Here is a 26,422-nt window from a genome sequence, read left to right as displayed (position 1 = left end):
TCCCCGTTCCTCCGGGAGCGGGGAAGGGGAGAGCCCCGGTGCAGGGGGGGGGGGGGGGGGACGGACACGGGACCCGGACCTTGATTGTTGTCAGCTCGGCACCACTCACTGGGAGTGAGTGAACAAGTTACCTGACTGGGTTTAAACCACGACAGTTCTTTTTTGGCGCCCAACGTGGGGCACGAGGGGTTGAGATAAGAACAGATCTGACTGGATTGATAGTCACTCGTCACAATGCTGATTTATTGGCTCTCAAGGTTTTTCCTCTTGATCTCACAGTTTCAGTATACCATATCTTACGTCCATCCGGTATTGGCTGTATTAGTGTTTTTCAAGTGTGGGGCTTGGGCTAAGGTTTTTATCCCATTGTACTTTATGGTAATGACTTGTAATACAATAGAATCATTGATCATGAAACTGATCTGGTTTATGTTCCCAGTGTGGTCACCACCTTTATACTTTGGGAGGTATATGATGGAGGTGCTTAGCAATTACACATCTTTTTTCTCCTTCTCAGGTGCTCAACCTGTGAAGGAGACATCCTTTACCCTCCTAGTCGTCCCCCCAGACCATTTACATTTGAGAGTTTTGAATTTTTTGAATGGCCTTTTAATGCTGTTGAGACTTGTTTGCTGATGGTGATGGGAATCACCATGCTAACACGCATACAGAGTGTGTTTTGCCCACTACTGATTTCAAGAGTTAAGCAGATTCAGGTTTGGGTCTTGTCTGGGGTCAAAAGACGATGTAGGAGGACCGAGAGATTTTCCCCAAGGCTGGAGAGTCATGAGTGGCAGGGTGTGTGGGACAGTATGGGCAAGTATCTAGTCCACTGGGCCCCTCCAGTGCTTTGGAAGCGTCGGAGATGGAAGGCAGCTGTATGGAGTCCCCAGCAAAAAGCTGCAGAAACTGCTGAAGGGGACAGTGAATTATTTTGAGCCTGGTGGGCCCATGGCACTTCAGGCCATCAGAGCAGAGATGCAACATAGAGATGGACTCATGATCGAGGGGTGGACTTAACAATGGACACTATTGCCCAGGTTATTCACGAGTGTGAACACTGCACACAGTCTCTCCTGCTCTGGAAGACTGTTACAAGAGATGGAGCCTGACATGGACCAGATGGAGGCAGCAGCTTTATAGGGACTGGTCCATGCACTAAGATAAGAGTGCACCGAGATAAGAGTGATGGTATATTGAAAATGTGGGATCTGAGCATGACGTGAATGGTATGGAATAAGGGGTGGATAATGTCCTGGGTTCAGCAGTAGCAGTCATGTTTCTCCTCCTTGGTAGCTGGTGCAGTGCAGTGTTTTGACTTTCGGCTCGGGAACAGAGCTGATAGAGATGTTTTGGTTTGGCCAAGGACTTTGTGAGCCTCATGCTCTGCCAGGGAGGAGGGGAAGCTGGGAGGAAGCAGAGACAGGACACCTGACCCAAACTGACCAAAGAGGTATTCCATACCACAGCACGTCATGCCCAGGAGGTAACTGGGAGCTAGCCGGAAGGGCTGGGAGACTGCAGGGTTGGAGGAGGTATCGGTCGGTGCTTGGTCGGGCTGAGGGGGGCAAGTTATGTCGGGTGGTGCTGAGGTGTTGTATTCTCTTCCCTTGTTATTTCCTTTATCATTGTTATTATTGGTGGTAGCAGTAGTGATTTGTGTTATACCTTAGTTACTAAACTGTTCTTATCTCAACCCGTGGGAGTTGCATTCTTTTCGATTCTCCTCTCCGTCCCTCCGAGAGCAGGGGGAGGGCAAGAAAGGGGGGGAAGTGAGCGAACGAATTACCTGACTGGGTTTAAACCAGGACAAGCACAGAGAAAGTACCAGAGTTAAAAATGGGATCTTGAACAATGTTCTTAGATTTTTGTCGTCCAGTAATCTACCAGTAGTGCCCATTAGCATGTATCCCATGAATAACCATTAAGACACCAGTGTAGGATGAGAGAAAAGAGCCTGGTTGGACATGTTTGCCTTCCAGATTTCTCTAAGAAAATTTGTCTCCTTTAAGGCAGTTTGTCTTGAATGCTCTCTCACAATTATTTCCCTAGTTCCTATTTCCTTGTAGTATTTGGTAGTATTTATAAAGCTCGAGCTCCCAGGCTAATACAGCTTTGCAAGAGCCAACTAAAGTGCATTTTTCTGCTTCTCATTACTCCAGAGAGAATTTGAAAACATGAACACAAAAAAAACCCCACAAACAAACAAACAAAATCAAACAGAAAAAAGACCTAAAAAAAGGCAAAGCAAAATAAAAGAATGAATACCAAAACCCTGAGACCTTTAAAAGCTTGCTCATATGTGGAGAAGGAGAAGAATTTTTTTATCACTTGGAGTTACTGCATTTCTTTGAAAGCGTTGTGGTTTAAGCACAGCCAGTAACTCAGAACCAGGCAGTCACTCGCTCATTGCCCCAGCTTGTTCCCTCCTGCTCCTGGAGGGATGGGGAAGAGAATCAAAAGAATGTATCTCCCACTGGTTGAGATAAGAACAGTCCAGTAACTAAGGTATAATGCAAAACCACTACTGCTACCACCAATAATAATAATGGTAAGGGAAATAACAAGGGGAAAGAATGCAATTGCTCACCACCTGCTGATCAATACCCAGCCTGACTTGAGCAGCAATCTGGGCCTCCCACATAACTCTCCCCAGTTTCGATACTGGGGCATGAAGCGCTGTAGGGTGGAACCTTTGGCTAGTTTGGGTCAGGTGTCCTGTTTCTGCTTCCTTCTGGCTTCCCATGCCCCTCCTCCCTGGACTGAAAAGTCTGTGATTGGAGTAAACATTACTTAGCAACAACTAAAAACATCTGTGTGTTATCAGCATTGCTCTCAGACTAAAGCAAAAACCACAGCACTGCACCAGCTACTAAGGAGAAAAAAATCACTGCTACTGCTGAACCCAGAACAGAAAGGAACAGCCATGTTTTTCAGCAGATTGTATCACAACTGTTTATAGGACCAGTGAGATCCGTACTTCTTTTACAACACTGAATAAAAGGAAGAAAAGATAGGCAGTGGCAAATTAAAGAAAACAAAAGGAAAGCAAAAGCAGAATCAGGTCCTAAGAAAGCTGTAATACTGCAGTATACTGTGTAATAGAGCATGAATGTTAGTTGGCTTATTAACAAAAATATAAAGCAGAATGAAAAATAATTATGAATTGTTGAAGGAAACATTTGCTTCTGTCTCAGCTGATCTTTCCAGAAGCATACCGGCTCTGAACAGGTGATGGTCGAGGAAAATGATGCCATTGAGTAGAACTATTCCTAAAAGTTCTGTTGTTTTTAAGAGGTTGGGATTATTTTTTTTTTTTGTTTTAATTTAGATCCTTCAACAGACTAACATTTTTCTTTCTCTAAATAGAACAGCTCATAGGAAAAAATACTAATAGTCTGTTACACTTTTGCAAAAATCACTGTTGAACATTATTAAAATTTTATGCATTTTTTGTCTTTTCCTGTTTTCTTATTGAGTTTATTTTACAAAATGAGAATCAATGCTTCAAAAACATTTTGAGATTTTGTAATTAAAAACAATTGTTCTAGAAGTAATAATTTTTTAAAGAAAGAGGAGCTTGCCTCTTATGAAAAGAAAGGCCAACGTGAATAATACCGTGGAAAGGAAAGATTGATTGCTCCTATGCTTTCTTCCTTGAACTTAAATTACCCATCATTCCTTTTAAAAATGCACAGAAGATAACTTTTTTTTTTTTTTTTTGCTTAAGACCCCCACTGAAGGTGCACATTAAACAAAAATGGGTCCATGCCTAGGAAGGATCCACAAATTCTGATTAATTAGCATACTTTGAGTGTCACCTGGTTTGTGGTTTCTCTGGGTTTATATTTGAAAGCTAAATCAGATGCTGCTTCCCAGCTGAAGTGTAACCTTATCATTGTAATTCCTTATGTGTTTTTAGATGATGACTTCTTATCATATTCTTTTTTGGATATGAAGACACTAAAGTTTAGTAATGTTTCAGTTTCACTCATGTCTGTGTCAACTGGCATTAACTTAAACTGTTAGGGTAGGAAAATGCAATATAAGTGAATTGAAAATGTCAGACTCAGAAAAGGATAGATCAGGGATGCTAGGTGAAGGAGTAGAAATGTTACAGAAAAGCTGCTTCTAAGAAGGAAGTGGACAAATGGCATATTTCTGTCTATGAATATAACCCCTATTTTTGATAATTTAGTATACTAGAGTAATACATGAAGGATGCTGCTCAGGATATGGTAAGCATATGTTCCTTATAGGGTATTTCTTTATGAAAGAATCAGACAGTCTGTGCCAGTGTTAAATAATTTTTGTGACCAGGTGAAACTGATTACTTGACTCAGGGGTAAGTCATAGGCGCTGCTAACCCAGAAGCTGTTATTTTATGTGACCTTCCTCTTGTCTGCTACTTCCTCAAATGTTGTCATTTGAGAAACCCTCCTTACAAATTCCGCTTTGCTCTTCTCTCTGTCTTGTCTTGCTGTCCCCTGCAAGATATTTTCTGGCAGGATCTGAGATATAGAGAGGGAGGCAATATTTGGGGTACATAAGGCTGACCTCCATGGAGGGCTTCAGAGACTGACAGAGAATCTAGTGAATCTTCCTAGGAAACTCAAGTGAGCATGAACTGTTGTGATATGTATGTCTGATTAAATATTTCCACGTGATTTACCTGCATTCAAGGTAGATAATCTGGGGTCTTCCAATGTTTGGAGTGGATGTAAGCAGGGCACTGGAATGTCCTGCCTTGATGACACAATTTTCCTTGGTTTGGGAGCTGTTAGACACTAAAGCTTTTATAGCAGGGAAACCTGGAGCTCTTTTAAGACTTGTCATGGTTTAAACCCAGTCAGCCACTCAGTTTCCATCCCCCCCTCCCCCCTTTTTTTTTCTGCCCCCTCCCCTTGCTCCTGGAGGGATGGGGAGGAGAATTGAAAGAATGTAACTCCCACGGGTTGAGATAAGAACAGTTTAGTAACTAAGATGTAACACAAACCACTGCTGCTACCACCAATAATAATAATGATAAAGGAAATAACAAGGGAAGAGAATACGATACCACTCGCCGAAACGAGCCCGACTGAGCAGAGTGTGCCCTGCCGGGTAACTCCCCGTTACCTCCCCGGGCAGGATGTGTAGCAATATGAAATACCTCTTTGGCTAGTTTGGGTCAGGTGCCCTGTCCCTGCTTCCTCCCGGCCTCCCCTCCTCCAGAGCATGATACTCACAAAGTCCTTGGTCAGACTAAATATCAGTGTTATCAGCTCTATTCCCAGGCCAAAAGTCAAAACCACAGCACTGCACCAGCTACTAAGAAGGAGAAAAATGACTGCTACTGCTGAACCCAGGACAGTATCCACCCCTTATTCCATACCATTCATGTCATGCTCAGATCCCACATTTTCAGTATACCATCGCTCTTACATATATATATCCACATACACAAACACAGACAGAGAGAAAGAGATCATTTCTTAGTGCATGGACCAGTCGCTATAAAGCTGCTGAGTCCATTCGGTCCATGATGTCAGATTCCATCTCTTGCAACAGTCTTTCAGAGCAGGAGAGGCTCTGTGCAGTGTTCATACTCGTGAATCACCTGGGGCAATAGTGTCCGTTGCTAAGACCACCCCTTGATTATGAGTCCATCTCTATGTTGCATCTCTATCCTGAAGGCCTGAAGTGCCATGGGCCCACCAGGCCCAAAATTATTCACCCTTCCCTCCAGCAGTTTCTGCAGCTTGTTGCTGGGGACTCCATACAGCTGCCTTCCATCTCCGACGCTTCCAAAGCACTGGAGGCTGCAAGTGGACTAGATACTTGTACATACTGGCCTACACACCCTGCCACTCATGACTGTCCAGCTTTGGGGATAATCTCCTGGTCCTCCTACATCATCGTCTAACCCTAGACAAGACCCAAACCCAACTCTGCTTGACTTTTGAGATCAGACAAAATGGTTGTGGGTAGAACACAGTCTGTATGTGTGCCAATATGCTGATCCCCATCACAATCAGCAGGCAGGTCCCAAGGATACCCAAAGGCCATTCAAAACCTTCAGAACTCTCAGTTGATGCTGCTGTACTTGTCACTGGGGCTGGTGTAGCTGCTGTGCTTGCCGGCTCTCCCACCGCCAGCTTCTCTTTTCCTGAGTCCAGATCTTCTTCCTCTGCCTTGCTGGGAAATGCTGTGTGGCCTCCTGCATCCTCCTGGGGCTGGGGCTCCCGGGGCTCGGCGGGCGGCTGCCACGGGATGCTCTCGGCCTCCGCGGGGATGGGCTCGGCCGCGGGTCTCGGCTCCTCCGCTGCCTCCTCCTGCTGCTCGGCAGCCGTCCCCTCGCGGCCTCGGCCACTAACCCTCGGTTCCCCGCAGCCTCACCAAGACGGAGGCGAGGACGAAGGCCAGGCCGGTGAAGAGCAGCTGGATGGCCACGTACAAGTCCACAGCCACGTCCGTCCCGCCCTGCTGCTGGAGCCTGCCCGTGTTACAAGCCATTGCCATAAAGCACAGTGAGACAAGAACCTTAGCCCAAGCCCCACACTTGATAAACACTAACACAGCAAATACCGTCTGTAAGTAAGTTACAACATACCGAGACTGTGAGACCAGGACCAACAACTTTGAGAGCCAATAAATCAGCATTGTGACGAGTGACTATTAATCCGGTCAGATCTGTCGTTATCTCAACCCTTCATGCCCCACGTTGGGTGCCAAAAAGAACTGTTGTGGTTTAAATCCAGTCAGACACAGTTTCTACTCCCCCCCCATTCCTTTCCTTCCCCCGCCCTCCCCCCCGGCCAAGACTGAATCTTACTGGTGCTTGTAGAAAAGAGGTGACATTTCACACTTGAGGCAGGTGGAAGAAGTATTTATGTGGCTTGCTGATTTCAAATGAATGATGGATGCTGTAATCTGCTCATTGGATTGAGATGTTAGAATAAAGCTCCAGGGAAAACAGAATTATCTGGCCAGTGAAGCAATAAAGAGCGTATAAATAATTGATGTATCACATTTCTGCAACTTTTCCCAAGGTTTACGCCTCCGCATACCAAGATACGCATTTATTATCATATATGACATTTCACATAAGTATTTAGGTACTGTTAGCGCATACAAATGTATATCCAAAAGATCATACATGAAACACCATAAATGCATTACAGAAAGAAAGCAAGCAAGCTGTTAAAATTTTAGTGATAAATGTAGCTTAATATGTGAAGTTTCTTATGGGGGAAGGGGCAGGGGAAGAATAGGGGAGGGGACGTGTTGTCAGGTCATAGGTCTTGAATCGGGAAATGACGTTTTCCTTGGTCTACATTGGGCTGAGACTGTTTTCTTTCCAGAGAAATTATTTTTGTGTCAGCAATATTCAACCTTCACAGTGGTTAGTGAAAGAAACTTTATTTGCATCTTTTGATAATCATTCCTTTTTTTTTTTTTTTTCACCAAGGAAACAACTGTTGCTTTGTCCATTTTGCAGAGTAAATGTGTTTCATCTCTATTCATGTTCAGAGAATGTCTTGTGCAATATTATGGTGTCTTAATTTATGACCTATAGTAATAACAGCTATCATTAAAATGAACTAATTAGATTAATTGCTGTATTGCACAGTAGTATTATTATAATCACCATGGGAAAAAATGTAAATATTAAAAATCAAGAATTTTATTATTGTAACTCTAATTCAGAGTATGCCAATACTTCCTCTGTAAGCCCCAGTTGTGAGGTCTTAATAATAGAGTGATTTCAATTCATTGTTTAGCTATAATGTTATGAAAAGATGTCGTGGTTTAAACCCAGTCAGGTAACTTGTTCACTCACTCCCAGTGAGTGGTGCCGAGCTGACAACAATCGAGGTCCGTGTCCTTCCCCCCCCCCCCGCACCGGGGCTCTCCCCTTCCCCGCTCCCGGAGGAACGGGGAGGAGGATCGAGAGAGTGCAACTCCTACGGGTTGAGACAAGAACAGTCCAGCAACAAATCACCACCGCTACTATCAGCTAAAACAATGATAAGGGAAAATAACAAGGGAAGAGAATACGATACCACCGGCCAAGAAAGCGAGTTCCACCCGGAAGCCCCTGTCCTTCTGGGTAACTCCCAGTTACCCCCCACCCCGGGCATGACATGCTGTGGTATGGAATACCTCCCCGGCTAGCCCGGGTCAGGCGCCCCGTCTCTGCTTCCTCACAGCTTCCCCTCCTCCCTGGCAGAGCATGAGCCTCACAGAGTCCTTGGTCAGGGTAAACATCACTTAGCAACAACCGAAAACATCGGCTTCACCAACACTGTTCTCAAGCTAGAAGTCAAAACACAGCACTGCACCAGTTAACACAAAGGAAAAACATGACTGCTACTGCTGAACCCAGGACAAAAGAGTATCTGTTTTTTTAATATTTTTCAAGACTTTTTAATTCTTCACACATTTTGAGCAGTATCACAGTGGGCTGAATGTTGAGGGGAAAAAGTTTAGTCACTGGCATTGTATTGTTAAGATTAAATTTGAGTGCTTACTTTCTGAAGTCCAGCATTTCATTTGAATGGAAGAGTTGTATTACTGCTTTTTGAGGACAGTAGATACTCACAGATGATTGTGGCCTGTATCTTATACAAAGCTTTATCCAGATTGTCTTTTTATTGTTGTCATAATCTCAGATTGGATTGTGCTGTACAAAAACTGTCACTTGTACTTTGCTCATATGGAATAAATCAAGTAAAATAAATGAAGGTGAGACAAAATGTAAAAATCAGGATAGTTAAAGGCTCAAATTACGCAAAATTGGAAGTCAATGAAGTGTGAAAACCATAATACAAAATGCTCAGCTCAACTGAAACCATAAATGAGAAAAGGGTGCCCATAAGAAGAGGAATGTGCCGGATCGTAGGCATGTGAACATACAGTTTTAGGTGCACATGAACAGTTTCAGGGCTCCACAGTACTTAGTGCTCCTTTTTTAGCAATTGTAGTGGTCAGTATCAATTACTAAATACTGTAAGAAAGCACTAAAATATTTTTACATTAATTCCCTAATAATCTCTTTCAATATTAGTATTTGCTAAAAAGAGAGAAAAAAATACATTTTCTAAAGTTATAATTATCTCATAGATAAGTCGGAAGTGTTTAATGCCAACCTGCATAGGATATTTACTCAGCATTCATTCCTTACATTTTTACAGTTGAACATTTGCAACATGTTTTTAAAAATATTTTTTTCTTTAAGATAGAACGAGGTACAGCAGGCTGCCCTGCAAAATATGTCCAGTGCTTTTAAGGGGCATCATATTTAGGGCTTTTGAACTCTCAGATCTACTCTACAAGTGCTTGGCACCAGGTCTGTTTCATTCAGCAGAAATATCCAGGATTTCCAGATGTACAGCATGCAGCAGCTTGAACCAGCTTCCCAGAGGTCCCCAAATCCCAGACAAATGTTAAGCATTCTTGAATTGTGCCACCCATTTCCATTTCAAACATTCTGAGCAGAACATGGAGACGTGCAAACAGAAAGAGTCACAGAAGCTCATAAAAAATCTGAGAGGTTTTTCTTTCCTTTATAATAACTGTATTAGGAAAGGACAAGCTGTGTATAATCTACCTACTGAGAATTATTTTTTCTACACAGCAAAATAGTTCAGATGGATGGCTTTTTTTTTTTGTTTGCATGCTTCTAACTGACAAGCACAAAAGTCCATAACCAGTGCATCAGGAGCATTCTCAGATCCTTCAGCCATGTTTTGTTCTTTCTGATCTATGGCTGTACTATCATTTGGAAACAGTGGTGTGCCAGATAGTACCTTACTGCTCTCCTTTTAAAGTCCACTTTTGTGAGTGACTCTGTATGAGGTCTTCAAAAATCAAGGTTTTGATTGCTGTGTGTAGCAAACAGATCCTTCCCAGCATGATTTGGGTTTACTAGAGTCCTTAAGGAGGTGATCTCTCTTCAAGCAGATGACTCATTCTGCACTTTGAGGACAAATTTGCCAAGTCCTCAAATTAAGCATGAGCTTAGACTTCAGAGTTGAGCACACCATGAAATAATTATACTCACCAACTGGAAAATAATCGTGCCATGCAGTGGTGTAAAGCCTTCTGGTTTCAGGAGATAAATTGTTTGTGAGGAAAATTCTGGCATTCAGCCATATCGGATTTTCCATAGGTGGCATGTATGAACTTGTACCACATGTATGGCATAGAATCATAGAATCACAGAATCATAGAATGGTTAGGGTTGGAAAGAACCTTAAGATCATATAGTTCCAACCCCCCTGCTGTGGGCAGGGACACCTCACACTAAACCGTGTCTCCCAAGGCTCTGTCCAACCTGGCCTTGAACATTGCCAGGGTTGGAGCATTCACAACTTCCCTGGGCAACCCATTCCAGTGCCCCACCATATCTAATCTAAACTTCCCCTCTTTAAGTTTGAACCCATTAGCCCTTGTCTTACCACTACAGTCCCTAAAGAAGAGTACTTCCCCAGCATCCTTATGGGCCTTCTTCAGCTACTGGGGCATCTATGATGGTTCTCACCATGTCTTTCATATACCTTCATGTGGACCGTTATTGTTGTGATTTGGAAGAAAATACTAGCTTTTGTGTGAGTAATTTCTAAATGTGTATGTACTCTCAATTTCCTCAGTTTCTTCTATGTATCTTTTCAGCCTTAAGTTATGTTATTTATGCATTGGATTTTTGCCCTGGTTTTCATGGATATAAATTTGATTTTGCAAGTTTGAAAATTTTAGAGGACATTAAGTCAGGATAAAGACGGAATGCAGATGTTTTGATAAATAAGCCATCTTCCCTAAGTCGGGGAGAGCACAAAGTGCTTTTACAGAACACATTTTTACGTTCTGTCAGTGAGCAAACATAGTGAGCTCTTTGAAACAGGGATGGTCTTTTGGCTGGCTGTTTCATGCATGCATCAAATAGAATGGGAATGCGACAGTAGGATCAGTTCTGCCAATGACAGGAATGGAAATGATGTTGATAATAATTAGGCAATTTCCTTGTGCTAACACAGTTTTGCAAATCCTATTGAGACTCTGGTCATATGTAAAAAGAGGTGCTGTGGGAGTGCAATGAGACTGACATTAAAGAAGTTGCAAACCTGAAAACAAGGGAATGATCACAACCTTACTTTGCAAGGAGGCAGTAATGAAGAAGCAGAGAATTCAGACCATCACACAAAATATGTGTTTAAGGTGCGTGATACAAATCAAGTTCTTTTGTCCCTGATGCTGACAATCTTGATGTTGAAACCTGTTATGGTTTAAATCAGCAGGCATAAATAGTTGATCCCGAGCCTGTCCCTGAGCATCAATAGGTCTCTTCCAAGTGTCTCCCCCCAGTTTATGCAGTGAGCATGACTGTATATGTAGTAAGACATATGCATATATATATGACACATATATATATGACACATGCTGAGGTATGGAATACTCCTAGTTTGTGTCAGTTGTCCAGTCTCTGATTCATTCCAGCTTTCTGCTCCCCTCCCTCAGAGCACAAGAGACTGAGAAGTCCTTGATCAGGGTAAGTTGCTGCTACTGAGCAACAACTAAAACATCGGAGTCCGACCAGTGTTGTTCTCAGACTAAAGCCAAAACACAGCACTGCAACAGCTACTACAAAGAAAATTAACTTTATCTCAGCTGAAACCAGGACAAAACCAAGCAAACTGACCTTCAGTTTTGTGCCTTGCTTTTCCATTTCAATCATACAGTTTGTGAAGACTTATCTTACCTTTTCCTAAATTACAGATCAAAGCATAGTGGCAAAAGATGAGTACTTTGACAGCATGTGTGAGATGAAGATAAACAGTGATAAGATGCTTCATATAACAACTCATCTATTGTCTTCGAGTATAAAGACACTCTCCTGTTAAAAAAAAACTATAAAATAGGTTAGTAAATTGATAATAAAATCCTAAAATAAAGCAAAACCTATTGCAAAGTTATGGCATCTCAAAATTGACTGTAAAGAAGACTTTTTATAAGCAATTTCACTATCACTCAATAAGTAAGTAGAACATATTTGATTTAGCTGTGCATTTTCAAATTGTGTTATCTGACAAACTTAGTACAGAGTACATAATTAAATCAAACTACTGTATTTACGATAATGAATGCTACTTTCACCATATTTTAAGCCTCATATTAAACAGATGCTTTATTTTTTATAGCTGCATTTGACAGCATTTTTTTATCCTGAACATAAATCTGTCAGAAATTCTATTTGTACTAAAGTCTTACATGTAGTATTTTGATTTTTAACTGGCAAATTTGTGCAGGCATTTTATTTTCCAACAAAAGTACCTTTAAAGAAATTCTTCGCAATTACCATTTTTTTATTGTATGGCCTCATTAACAATATAAAGCAGGCTTTAAAGCACTTAAGATTTTGGCATTTATCAAAATGTTATATATTCCAGAAATAAAAGCTTTCTCGATATGCAGCCCCCTCACACCTTGTAATAGGTGCTTGCAATTGATAGAGTGTGAATGAGGAAAAGCACAAAAATTGTGAGTTGAGATCAGACAACTTCGAACTGGCTCTGGCGGATGAAAGCACTGGTATTAAGGCTAACTTTATTAGGTGGTAAATAAGTGGAAAATAAGTCATGGAGAAGAAGAGTAAAACCATGAGAAAGCCCAAACATGGCACTGTATTTCCTATCTAAATATAGAAGTGAGGGTTCTGACACTTTTCAGGAATTGCCTTACATCTTCCAAGTGCAGTCACTGTACCATAATCCATGACAGTTACTGTTCATTGCTAATTAATTATTCATAATGCTAGTTTTTAATTAACCCACATGCTGGACTGCTAACCTGTTTTGCTAGGGAAGGAGGGGAATGTTGTGGATGTATCTGTACAATACTGAATAACGGGATTCAGAGTCATATTTCTGTCCTACAGATACAGAAAATCGTCTACTTACGATACTTTGGCACAAGATCTTATCTTCCATGTATCATCAGAAATAATGAATGTAATGAAATTACTTTTGGACATGATGCAGAAAACAGTATTAAAAACATATGTACTCTCATTGTAATTCCAACAGTCATGACTCTCTGGTTATTTTATTTGCTGAAAATAAAAAAGTGAAACAGCTTGGAAATTCCTGGACAGTCCCTTTGGCTTCTTGTCGTGGTTTAAACCCAGTCAGGTAATTCGTTCGCACACTTCCCCCCCTTTCTTGCCCTCCCCCTGCTCCCGGAGGGACAGAGAGGAGAATCGAAAAGAATGCAACTCCCACAGGTTGAGATAAGAACAGTTTAGTAACTAAGGTATAACACAAATCACTACTGCTACCTCCAATGATAATAATGATAAAGGAAATAACAAGGGAAGAGAATACAACACCTCACCACCAGCCAACCAATAACTTGCCACCCTCAGCCCGACCAAGCACCGACCGATACCTCCTCCAACCCTGCAGTCTCCCAGCCCTTCCGGCTAACTCCCAGTTACATCCTGGGCATGACGTGCTGTGGTATGGAATAGCTCTTTGGTCAGTTTGGGTCAGGTGTCCTGTCTCTGCTTCCTCCTGGCTTCCCCTCCCCCCTGGCAGAGCATGAGGCTCACAAAGTCCTTGGCCAAACCAAAACATCTCTATCAGCTCTGTTCCCGAGCTGAAAGTCAAAACACTGCACTACACCAGCTACCAAGAAGGAGAAAAATGTCTGCTACTGCTGAACCCAGGACACTTCTACAGTCCCAGGCTACATTTACCACAGGAAGATAATTTAAAGTAGGGGCGATAGAAATTGTGTGTGTTTTCCTTTCATAATGCTTTTATCCTCTGTAGGCTGAATAATCTGGGAGTGTAGTGAATAATCAGGGACCTGACTGAATGCATATTACGGTTACTGGAAACACTTGTTGATTTAATGTGGACTTTGATCAGGCCCTGAGAGCAAGGGAAAAGCCCTGCGCAGGAGATGTGGGCTTTCTTTCTTTCTGATGCTCTAGAATGTGCAGAAATACACACCGGGGAGCCTGGAGAATACACAGATAGGTATGTGGAATAGAGGCTTATCTGAAAACAAGTCCAAGAAGAGGAAGATTATGTTAATCATAAAACAATTTGAAAAAGCAGTGTGCCTGTAAATAAGACACTACATGTTATCCTTTATCCGTAGAACTGATAGAGGGAGGAACACTTATATGTCCTTGTCTGTAAAGTTTGCATTTCTGCCTCGGAGTGGAACAGGTCTTTGAAACCTCTGAAACAGTGACACCCAAGTGGTGATTATTATGGGCTAAATTGTCTTCATTCAGTTTCATTTGATCAAATTAATGCTCTTTTTCTTAAATACTGCTTTAGGAAATGAAACAATTAATGCTATTACTTTGGGGCCTTGAGTACAGGTGTTGCAGTTCCAAAGACTGGATGATGTCAAAATTTACTGCCTATATTGTCTGAAATATTAATATTTCATTCTAAATACGTTGGTTAAGGCCTGCTTTTCACAGTACGGTATAATCTAATTAACATGCTTTCCTAAATAATTTTAAGTTATTTAGTGCTTTAGTGAAAAGGTGGTGACACATAATTCTCAGATTCATCAAGCAAATGAATTGTGCCAATTATTTAAATTGTGCTTTAAATCACTTGGGCCATAACTCTACAGTTAATAACTTCTACACCTTGCTTTTGTTAGAGACACCTCCCTCCCCATATTTTGTTTCTTATCTTTACAATTCTGCTTTGTACACTGTTCCTTCCAAAATCAAGTGTTTGCTATAAATTTGACAAAGAGGAACAAACATGATGAGTGCAGGTGGCCAAAGATAATTGCAGGTGGCAAATGGGAGTTTGAAGTGTGATAGATACAATATCAAGGACTATTCAGTCATTATCTGAAGGAAATATTTAGATATCAGTGGTGGGGTATGACAGTTTTATTCTACTGGATGAATAATCAGAAATCTTACTAATGGCTGATGCAGGCTATTTAAATAACACTTCTGTTCATGTACACAGTATCAAAGAAACGGATAAGAAAGCAGTCGTGGGACAAGGTGGACGAGTGCTCTGTGATCTGTAAAAGCTGAACAAGAGCCAATGGAGGGAGTGACCCCAGCCTGCTAGTGAGTGCTGGCACAGGCCAGCCCTAGAGTGTGCAGCCAGAAACGAAGAACAGTTACAGACTTATTAGAAATAGATCTCTCAGTTTTACTCAATAGGAAAAGCCTTCCTGAAGCCAGGAAAAATTAGTTTGCTGTCCTTTAAAGTACGTTGGAATGAGAGAGGCCCGTTGTAAGTCTGGCTCTGGAGGTAGTTGGAAAAGCCTCCTCTGTATCTGTTGTCTGCAGCAAAAGGAAGAATCAAAAATCCAACCACAAAACAAGGTCAAATAGTAGTGGCCAGCCCTTCTGACCCTTACCAAGCTCAAATCTGCTAAAAGCCACAGACAAAAAATGGACCAACAGCACTGAGGCACAATTGAAATACGGGTCACAAAGGCAAATTGCTAGAGTTCTAGGAGGTAATTCCTAAGAAGACGTTAACTAATGAATTATGTATTTTAAAATCTCACAATTCTTAGCTGGCCTAACAGCAGGTGATTGTGATCTGGTTTCAAAAATAGAAATACAGGTGAATTAATAAGTTTCCAGACAGCCTAGTGGGTGATCACTTCAATTTGCTGTTTGTTTCTTTTGTTCTTTCTTCTCGAGAAGCTTCCTTGCTGTTCACTGTTATCAAACATTTAAGTAAGCCAGTTATTAGTTAGACATGATAGGCTTAAATATGATACTCAGGTTTTAATCTCTGTAAAGAAATTCTCTTTGCCAGCAGAAAGGTGATGATGGATTGAAAAAAAAACCTCAAAACTCACTGTGATTTGATTTCAGGGTTTTGATTGAGGCCTATGTCTAAACTGAGAAATTTGGCCAAGAATTTAGAATTTCATATACTAATTTGAGCTTCTTGGGAAATCTTCAGGAATCAATAGACATCTTTGCAAAATGTATTATTTCAGAAGCTATTTGGTACTATCAGGTTTTGATCCAATTTAAAGTTCATAATGGCATATTAAAAAATGACACATGCTGGCTTATTTGGTCAGCCCAATGGACTTTTCATCACAACAAAGTGTTTGTACTAAAAGCATTGCCCTGCTTCTACAATAATTCTGTATTTTTAATTTCAATTTCTGTTGCTGTTTGTACATTTAGGCAAGGAAGTGGGATCTCGGCCATCTTGGTGGCTCTTTGCCTTAGGAATACCTGAATTTGAGTTTAGTTCTATCTTTTGCAAGAACCTTTGTGTGAGATGGTGAAATTTTAAATTATTTTTCTATTTTAATTTTTAGCAATTCTCTGAAATGGCTGAAATTTAAATAGTAAACCTGCAAAAGTGCAATTATCTCATATTGAGCAAAGGATCTCTAGTAGAATTGCTTGCAGTGTTATTTATGAGCCTTGAACACTTCAAGATATAATGTGAGTAATACTGTGCCATTTCCCACTTTATCTAGGTGCAGCATTGTTATAGTTACAGATTTTTCATTATAATTGCATTAATGGAGGAAGGGGGAAAGGAAAGAGGAGAATGGGAGAGGTGAATGATAGGAAGGAACCCCCTTTTGCAGCAAGAGAGAAGGGCAAAAGATTTTGATGCTCTTTCTTGGTGTCTTGGTGCTAATGTAAGATCCCATTCAGCTGAGAACAGAGAACTCTTTCATATATTTAATTGTCAGGAGCTGTTTTGTCCCTGAAAAGCAAATGTCAGTCTTGTGGTTTCAATCAGGGAGCAAGTGATAAGGACAATTCTGAAACACACGTTCTCTAGATGTGTCCCTCCCTGAGACCTATTTCCTATGTTCTGCTTACACCCACGGCATAAAGAGGGGAGAGAAGGGTAACCTGTGGCATACCTACACTAAAGACAGCACCTGTCCAAGTTTAGGATGGCACATGGCAGCACTGGCACAGGCCTGTGGGTTGGGAACTGCAGAGCAGCAAAATCCAGGTGAAAGTCAGGAACTGAGGAGAAATCCTGATTGGCAGCTTTCTGAGTGAGGTCCTTCTGGCGCACTTAACCCCTAATTTGTGAAGGAGGTACAGTTTGTCATATCAATCTCCAGAGGCTGTTGACCAATCTTGCATTGAAGAAAATGTGATCTGAAAAACCCTTTTCCCAAGCCATTTGTAATTTGGCTACTACAGCTAATTCTTTGTCAATTGGGCTTTTCCATTGCTTTAAGTAGCAATTTAGTAAGAGAACCAGTTCCAGTTACAGCTGTGTTAAGCAAGCTTAATGACTGCTTTCTTTTTTCTTTCCTTTTTTCTTTTTTCTCTTTTCTCTTTTCTCTTTTCTCTTTTCTTTTCTTTTCTTTTCTTTTCTTTTTTCTTTTCCTTTTTTCTTTTCTTCTTTTCTTTTTTCTTTTCTTTTCTTTTCTTTTCTTTTCTTTTTTTCTTTTTTTTCTTTTTTTCTTTTTCTTTCTTTTCTTTCTTTTTCTTTTCTTTCTTTTCCTTTTCTTTTCTTTTCCTTTTCTTTTTTTCTAATGCTAGTGAGAAGGACTGCTTGCTGGTGGCTTATATTTTCAGACAACTGTTGATTATTTTCTTGTCATTTTCAGTTCACTGGCTGAGGAAAAATGTTTCTAATGAACAGTGAAAACTGTCGGTCTGGCAACAAATCCCACCCAGCTTGGGGCTTTACACAATATAGTCCCCCCAACAAACCCAGCATGCCACCCAGAGGCCATTCCTGTTTTCTCCTGGTGAAGTATATCAGCAGGACAATTCTTAAGCACTGCTTTCTCACCCTCATTCTCTTTGAGGGTTTCTCTTTATGTTCACATTGTGAATTCTTCCTCTCCTGTCCTAATAGAGCAAGTTGGTTAGATGGTATTAGTGTGATGTGTTCATCCAGAATATAGAGAACAATCAAAAAGTAGATGGCAGGTACACAGAATAGAAAATGTAGTTATTTCTTTGGAGCTCCACTGATTTTTGCACACATGTCGGATAGGTAATTTATAAAACAAAGTATCTCTGTGGATATTATTAAAAGTCAAAACCACGTTATACATTTGAAAATCTCTGTTAGTAAAGAATGCCTTCAGGCAGCTCAACTTTTTAATCTTGATTTTATTTATTGAACAGAATGTGAATAAGCTGTCAGCAAGATTAGAAGGAGTGAAAGGTAGAGAAACTCAGTTACCTGGATCCTTTATGTGACACTGAGGAACTACTTTGTTCAGTCAACTAAACCATGTTTCTCAGAGCTGTAGGGAAGTGGGACATTATATTGGATACTACTTTTGAATAATATAGTAGACATGTGAGTAGGAGGAGGGTTGAAAGAGCAATGTGATCATGGGGAAAAACCTCAAACTTTTCAACCAGTGTTGTCAGCATCCCATGATTATTCATTAAGATGCTTCCATACTCAAGTGATGAAGTAGCTAGATAAATCTCCAGAGTGAAAGTTTCTGATTAAAAGCAATAAATTCATTAAAAGATGCTGCCATGACTTGCAGTTGCTATCAGTCATGCATGAGTCTGTGAAATGTAACTGAATAGCAGCTTCAGTAACCTTCAAACTTCAGAAAGAAAGTGGATGAAATCTTCTCATAAACAGCCAAGAAAAAAATGTGAATTGCATGTGGAAAATGGGAAAGCTTGCTGGGATGGCATGCTGTAAATAGGAATAATCCTGGATGCATCACAGATATGTGGAAAGAATAATACAAACAGACTGAGGTTACTGGTGTTTGTTGAGCCTCTAATGTGACAGCATTATTCATAGATCTTTTGGTGCTATCTAAAAATCTGAGTAATCATCAGAGATAGGACAGAGTAATGACTAAACAGACTCATTTAAAAAGGTAAAATTGCCTCTCTCTGAATGGAAGATTAATACTACTCCAAATAGCAAATGTATGGCTATGGGCCAGACATTGATCATGCTACAAGGGAACCTGTAGCAGGAGCAGAACTGCTGTACCACAAACTCATCTAGGCTAGAGTTTGCCTGGCAGCCAGTGAGGCCTGGTGTCATAGTGCTCAGAGAAATACCATCTGCTTAATAAAGAAAAGACAGACTGATAACTCTTTTCAGATGCACTAGCAATTCCGTCAGCAGGCAGATGATAACTTATTTAAGTTACGCAGAATCATAGAATCATAGAATAGTTAGGGTTGGAAAGGACCTTAAGATCATCTAGTTCCAACCCCCCTGCAATGGGCAGGGACACCTCACACTAAACCATGTCACCCAAGACTCTGTTCAACTTAGCTTTGAACACTGCCAAGGATGGAAAACTCACAACTTCCCTGGGCAACCCATTCCACTGCCTCACTACCCTTACAGTAAAGAACTTCTTCCTTCTATTCAATCTAAACTTCCCCTGTTTAAGTTTTAACCCTTTCACTACAGTCCTAGTGAAGAGTCCCACTCCAGCATCCTTGTAGGTCCACTTCAGCTACTGGAAGGCTGCTATGAGGTCTCCACGCAGCCTTCTCTTCTCCAGGCTGAACAGCCCCAACTTTTGAGAGTTTTGAGAGCCCCACCCTATCTTCATACAGGAGGTGCTCCAGTCCCCTGATCATCCTCGTGGCCTCCTCTGGACTTGTTCCAACAGTTCCATGTCCTTTTTATGTTGATGACACCAGAACTGTACGCAATGCTCCAAGTGAGGTCTCACGAGAACAGCGTAGAGGGGCAGGATCGCCTCCTTCAACCTGCTGGTCACGCCCCTTTTGATGCAGCCCAGGATACAGTTGGCTTTCTGGGGTGCGAGCGCACACTGAAGCTGGCTTATGTTCATTTTCTCATCCACCAACACCCCCAAGTCCTTCTCCACAGGGCTGCTCTGAATCTCTTCTGTGCCCAACCTGTAGCTGTGCCTGCGATTGCTCCAACCCAGGTGTAGGACTGTGCACTTGGAATGGTTAAACTTCATGAGGTTGGCATCAGCCCACCTCAGAAGTGTGTTGAGGTCCCTCTGGATGGCATTCCTTCCCTCCAGCGTATCAACCAAACCACACAGCTTGGTGTCATGGGCAAACTTGATGAGGGCGTGCTCAATCCCACTGTCCATGTCACCCACAAAGATGTTGAGCAAGACCGGTCTCAACACCAATCCCTGAGGGACACCACTTGTTTCTAGTCTCTAGCTGGACATTGAGCCATTGACCACAACTCTTTGTGTGCGGCCATCCAGCCAGTTCTTTATCCACTGAGTAGTCCATCCATCAAATTGATGTCTCTCCAATTTAGAGACAAGGATGTTGTGTGGGACAGTGTCGAATGCTTTACACAAGTCCAGGTAGATGACATCAGCTGCTGTACCCCTGTCCATCAGTTCCGTAGCCCCATCATAGAAGGCCACCAAATTGGTCAGTCATGATTTCCCCTTAGTGAAGCCATGCTGGTTGTCACCAAGCACCTTGTTGTTTTTCATGTGCCCTAGCATGCCTTCCAGGAGAATCTGCTCCAGGATTTTGCCAGGCACAGAGGTGAGACTGACTGCTCTGTAATTGCCCGGGTCTTCCATTTTCCCCTTCTTGAAAATGGGGGTTTTATTTCCCTTTTCCCAGTTGTCGGGAACTTCACGTAACTGCCATGAATTTTCAAATAAGATGGACCGCGGCTTTGGACAGTGGCTTTGGACAGTGGCTTAGCAGCTTCATTTGCCAGCTCCTTCAGGACCCATGGATGGATTTCATCAGGTCCCATGGACTTGTGCATACTCAGGTTCATAAGAGGATCAAGAACCAAATCCTCTCCTACAGTGGGCCCAAGGTCTTCATTCTCTTAGTCCCTGCATCTGCCTTCCAAGACTTGGGTGGTGTGGTTCATTTGCCAGTGAAGACTGAGGCAAAGAAGTCATTCAGAACCTCAGCTTTCTCCAAATCCAGGGTAGCCAGTTCTCCTAATAGATTCCGGAGAGGGCTCACATTGTCCCTGGTCTGTCTTTTATTTGCAATGTACCTATAGAAACCCTTCCTGCTATCTTTCACATTCCTAGCCAAGCTTAATTCTAACAGGGCCTTAGCTTTCCTAACCTGTTCCTTAGCTTCTCTGACAGCATCCCAGGCTGCCTGTCCTTGCTTCCACCTTTTAAAAGCCTCTTTTTATCTTCATTGTTTCCTCAGCAGCACCTTATCCATCCAAGGAGGTCTCCTGGCCCTCCTGTTGCACTTTCTTCTAGTTGGGATGCAACTCTCCTGGGATTGTAGTAGGTGATCCTTGAATATCAGCCAACAGTTTTGGGACCCCTGCCCTCTAGGGATATATCCCATGTCTTGAACCTGAGCCATTAAAGCTAAAAAAAAAGTTATATATATAGAAAAAGTTTACCTTTTATGTTTTCCCTAACTGTGTGAATCAAATTAAATTATTTTGCACTTCTGAATACATTCCCAACAAACCCAAGAGCACGTGGCCAAGGTCCTTGCATATAACACATTCTGACAATAGAATAGCATAAGTGCTTTTCTAAGTGTCATGGTTTAAGCCCAGCTGCCATGCACCCTGCTCACTCACTCCCACCCTTCCTCCTCCCCAGAGGGACAGGGAGGAGAATCAGAAAAATGTAACTCCCATGAGTTGAGATAAGAACAGACCAGTAACTAAGGTATAACACAAACCACTGCTGCTACCACCAATAATAATAATGATAAGGGAAATACCAAGGGAAGAGAATAAAACCGCTCACCATCCGCTGACCAATACCCAGCCTGACTGAGCAGTGATCTAGCCCTTTTGGATAACTGCCCCCAGTTTATATACTGGCCATGACGTGCTGTGTATGGAATACCTCTTTGGCTAGTTTGGGTCAGTTGTCTTGTCTCTGCTTCCTCCTGGCTTCCCCTCCTCCCTGTCAGAGCATGAGGCTCACAAAGTCCTTGGTCAGAATAAACATGACTTAGCAACAAGTAAAAACATCGGTGTTATCAGCACTGTTCCCAGGCCAAAAGTCAGAAAATCAGCACTGCATCAGCTACTAAGAAGGAGAAAAATGACTGCTACTGCTGAACCCAGGACACTAAGAAATCATGTTTTGTCCTTAGCCATAAATATGTGCCTGTAGTAGGACACATTCCCCTAACTCTGCAGGTGTGGGTTACAGGAGAACTTGGCTCTCTAAGTGTGTGAGCATCTGTATTGTGAGTATTGTAAGGAAGGGATAAAAGTCAATAGAATTTTTATGACTTCTTTAGCCTCTAGCTAGGGGAAAAGAGGATGAAGTCTGTGAGTCAAGCAATTTTCTGTCATTAATTAATATTTCTGTTTTCACTACAGAACACTCTTTTGTGGTATGGGAGAAGCAGCTGATGACTCTGGCATCATAGATGATATAGGAAGACTGAAAAATACTGAAGCTTTAACAACCGGGAATCAATAATAAAAATGACCATTTTCATTTTTTTTAAAAATAGAAATAGAGACATACATTGCTGGAATACCAGCATATTCTCATAACAGCAGTAGCCTCTTGAACAGAAGCACAGTGGCTTCTCTCTTTTCAACTATGGAACTAATTAGCTGTTGCTATTTCCAATTTTTAACCTTGGTCTATTGGTTCATTTCATTTTTATTCTGTCTTTAATTGTAGCACATCCATCTTGGCTTTATGTGGCATCCAGGATTAAAACGCTGTGAATGAATGAAAGAGCAGACAGCAATGCCTCCAAGCTGAGCATACCCTGTGTGAAAGTTGTTTTCTATGGAATCACCGTAGCTACCCAACAGCGACAATTAGAATATACCTACTCCAAAATACTCTCTGTTAGAGCATTGGTGACTAGCTAATTACAGGCACTTTTACAGCCCACAGAGATAATAAGACTCCACTGCCACCTGAATAGAAGGGCTCACAATCATCCAGAAAATACTTTGTTGCTTATCTTTCAGAGGGCTGAAATCTGGCAAAGGACTTGCTTCTTTCCAAGGTTAGAGCCTTTACTTACTCACATTGTTGGCTCATCTGGTTCATGGGCTCCACTGACTGTCATTTATAGCCTGCATTATTATCTGCTGTAAGAGTATCTTAAAGAGAAATATATGTGCCAAGCTCTTTAAGTGTCAGTCTCAGAGTATTCTTCTATGTGGTCTTCTAGTGTGCTTGGATGGATCTCCATGTTATTCCACCAACCTGCTCCAGCTTATTTGTGTGGGAGCTTCGAAGCATTTCTTCTGCTTTGTTGTTGACCTGATACATGAAATTCAAAATAATAATTAAAGATAAATGCACAGGTTTCGATTAAAAACAATGGATGTTTAGCACGTGGTAACACAGACTAACACTTGAGACATTAAGTTAGTATGTTTATGCACTGTTCAAGTAGAAGATCAGAGATTGATTAAATCTTTGCAGGAGAGAGTATACGGACATTAATAAAAGGCGTGGCATTTGTATAAGGCTACAAGCTGAGGACTTTTTTGTTTGGTAACTCAGCAGTGAGGCCCTGGGTTCTAGTGCTTCTCTGTGTAAGCTGACTCCAGTGGTATCAGAGCTTTTGCCTGTATCCTAGCTATGGAATAGAGAGTTAGATCCTGAAAATATTATGTAACAGGTACATGTTAATAAAAAGAGGTAGTAAAGCCTCAAAGGACACTTTTCCCACCAGCTTCTTCAAGTATTACAAAACTTATCTGGAGAGGCAGCACGGGGACTCTTGTAATAAATTTAGATTGGCCCTTGGCCAAGAGGAGTTATCACTGGGTTCAAGGATCTGGGCTTCTCATGAGGAAATAAAAAACCTTCATAGTCTCATGTTTCTATCTGTACAGTTTACATTAAATTAGAATCTGTTTTATCCATTTAGCAGTCTGAATAATAAAAGCTGTATACAGCTGCACTAGCACTGCGCTATGCATTTTAATGACAAGCTCATGACTATACTAGAATTGCAACTGCAATTCAGATGTTAGTTAATGTATCCCATTTTTTTTTATTAGGGCTTCTTTTAAGTACACATGCCAGGGAGGGTGGGGAAGAGTAAATAGCATTTAAGATTTTAATAAATCTTTATTAAAGACAGTTAATGTAAGGGAAATATGAAAATTGGATGTTTTCAGACTGACAAGTATAATCATTTTGCCAAAGCATGATTCAAATAACTGTCTAAATATTTGGAGTGTCTTCTAATAAAAATACACTCAACCTGTTTTCCACACTCAGATTAATTTGAAAGTAGAAATGACATACAGTTCAAAAGAAGGCATTAAATCATAAAGGACCACATTGTTCTCTCCTGGAAATCATGATTTCGTATTCAGGCTAAAGTCTTAAATGTTCATGTATTTTGCCAGCTGTTTAGCAGCTTGAGGCACTTTGCATAGTTTCAAGAAACTGACAATAAGACTTGGGCAAAGTAACATTCATTAGTGGAAACAATCAAAGTAAAGTAGACAAGTAAGGCAAGGGAGGGGAGAGAGGACAAAAGGAAAATGGCAAACTCCTTTCACCTTGGATTTTTCCCAAGTTTGAAAGGAGTGTATAAGAAAGTATCCTGCACCCAAGGGAAAGCCTGTAGACTGAAAACGGATAGTTACACATGGCTTGCAGGCCTCAATTTATGGGAAGAAGAGTGGGTTTTCCTTATGGTGACTTTTCCCTGCAAATACAATAAAAAGTTATAAGAATGCTGTTGTAGACATGTCAGGCTTAAAAAATACCAGCTGCTTACTGCATTGGCTAATAACAAATCTTTAGGCAACCAACATTATTTATGAAATAAATAGATTAAGTAGGAGGTGCCATATGTTATAGTATGTCATTTCCAAACAGAACTTTAACAACAAAGAACTTAGCTGCACCTTGGCTCTACCTGTGACAAAATATACTTGTTGCTTTTGGACTTTTGTTTGAATACTTATGTATTTTGTAAAGTGCTTTATGTGAGCATGTAAAGTAAGTGTTCTGAATTAAAAATGTGTCTGGTGGTTGTCTGCAAATTCAGAATACTGGATCAGTATGGCAACTGTTTACTTTGTGTTACAGCTTTGAAGGGGTTTTGTTTTTGTGGATTTGTTCTGGTCATGCATGGTGCAGTTTATTTGGGCTTTATTTTAACTTGTGTTGAGGAAGATTTTTGCTACTTAACTTACCAGCTCTAAAGTCAAGACAGAGTAATTTCGTCTGTAGGGAGAAAGTGTAAGAGCAGTTGTATGTGGTCAAGCCAAACGAGGTCCACAGCCACCCTGAGGAGTATCAGAATAGGGTATTTGTAGTGTAAGTGAAAGTCCACAGAATTATAAAACTTACTCCTTGTCACACTGTATTGCAAAACAGCATTAAATAAGTATAATACAAAATTTGCATAATAGAATCTACTGCCTTCAAACTATAGAAGCTGACTCCTCACATCAAGTATAAATACAAATTTAGAGTTCAGATTTTAACCAATGAAAAGCTCAGATTTACTCTTCTCATTCAGGCTTGGAGATGAGTGGTGTCTGATTTGAGGAATGTAAATTTTGAATCCCTTTAAACTAAACAGCAATTCTGTATTTAACACCTTCCATAACCTTTCCACTCCCTTTGCCTACAGAATACTGTTGAACACACACTCTCTGGTGGTTTTGCTAGGGTCTAGTTACATTTTTGATTCATGAAGAAATGCAGCTGACTCCTGAGAGCTGTATTCTTCACAAAAAGTGCCTCACATGCACCTCCTTTCCAGCTGTAAATGAGGACTGAAAAGAATACCTGCTTATCTGTCTGTCCCTGAGTCTTCCTTGTTAGCGAGCAATGTGATAAGAGCTCCATAAGTCTAGTCAGTCTGTGTCTAAGACTGCCTATGAAGACAATTCCTAGCTCATTGGAAACATGGATCAAACTGCCTAAGTAGCTTTAATGTAGAGGTAAAATGAATAAAATGTACTGGGGCAGCTAATATTCAGTTATCGCTTGTTTTAACAAGGTAGAGGAGGACTCCGGTAAATCAGGAGAGCTCTTTGGAGACTGATGTAGCCAGCCATTGGATGTCACTGTTGCACTACTCAATCACTGCTGGAAGACCATTTGTCTACTAAAATTCTCTCTCTTAAGGAAGATAAATAGATAAGAACTGGGGGAGGGGATTCTGAGCTAGATTCAACCCTGCTTGTAAATTGAAGCCAGTAACTTGCAGAAGATTGAACAACACAGGCAGGGTTTTTTCCGCCAGTGTTGAAGGAGGCAGAGTCCATTAAGGCATGGAGGCAAGTAGTTGCTTGGTTGTGATGAAGAAGGGAGAAGACTGTCTCAGTGACAGATCCTGGGTTGATTCTTATTAATTTTGATGGATGTATGAAGGAACAAAGCACAAAAAGCTTTAAAAAGGAAAGAAAGAGGGACTAGGCAGTGTAGAATGCTTCTTTTCTTCCTACCTTAGTATAAGGGCACTTTCTGTGTGAAATAGGAGTATATCATCACGCTTCAGTCTCCTTCACTGACGATACTTTGGTTT

The 26,422-nt window shown here is 41.2% G+C and overlaps 1 long non-coding RNA gene across 1 annotated transcript in view; it reads left to right on the top strand.

The window, feature by feature from the left end:
• The first annotated feature begins 1,212 nt into the window (after window positions 1-1,212).
• The window catches only part of LOC130602325 (uncharacterized), a 96,297-nt gene continuing 71,087 nt past the window's right edge, over window positions 1,213-26,422 (top strand). The window contains exon 1 of the long non-coding RNA XR_008972874.1: window positions 1,213-1,273. This is a non-coding gene — a long non-coding RNA (uncharacterized LOC130602325). The remainder of the gene's footprint in view (window positions 1,274-26,422) is intronic.

Source organism: Pezoporus wallicus, unplaced genomic scaffold, assembly GCF_028554395.1.
Source record: "Pezoporus wallicus isolate ANWC-B61680 ecotype Strahan unplaced genomic scaffold, APGP_CSIRO_Pwel_v1 contig_4161, whole genome shotgun sequence".
In the NCBI taxonomy this organism is placed as follows: Eukaryota; Metazoa; Chordata; class Aves; order Psittaciformes; family Psittacidae; genus Pezoporus; species Pezoporus wallicus.
The sequence above is the reverse complement of the archived record's forward strand: the minus strand, read 5'-3'. Positions and strand labels throughout refer to the sequence as shown.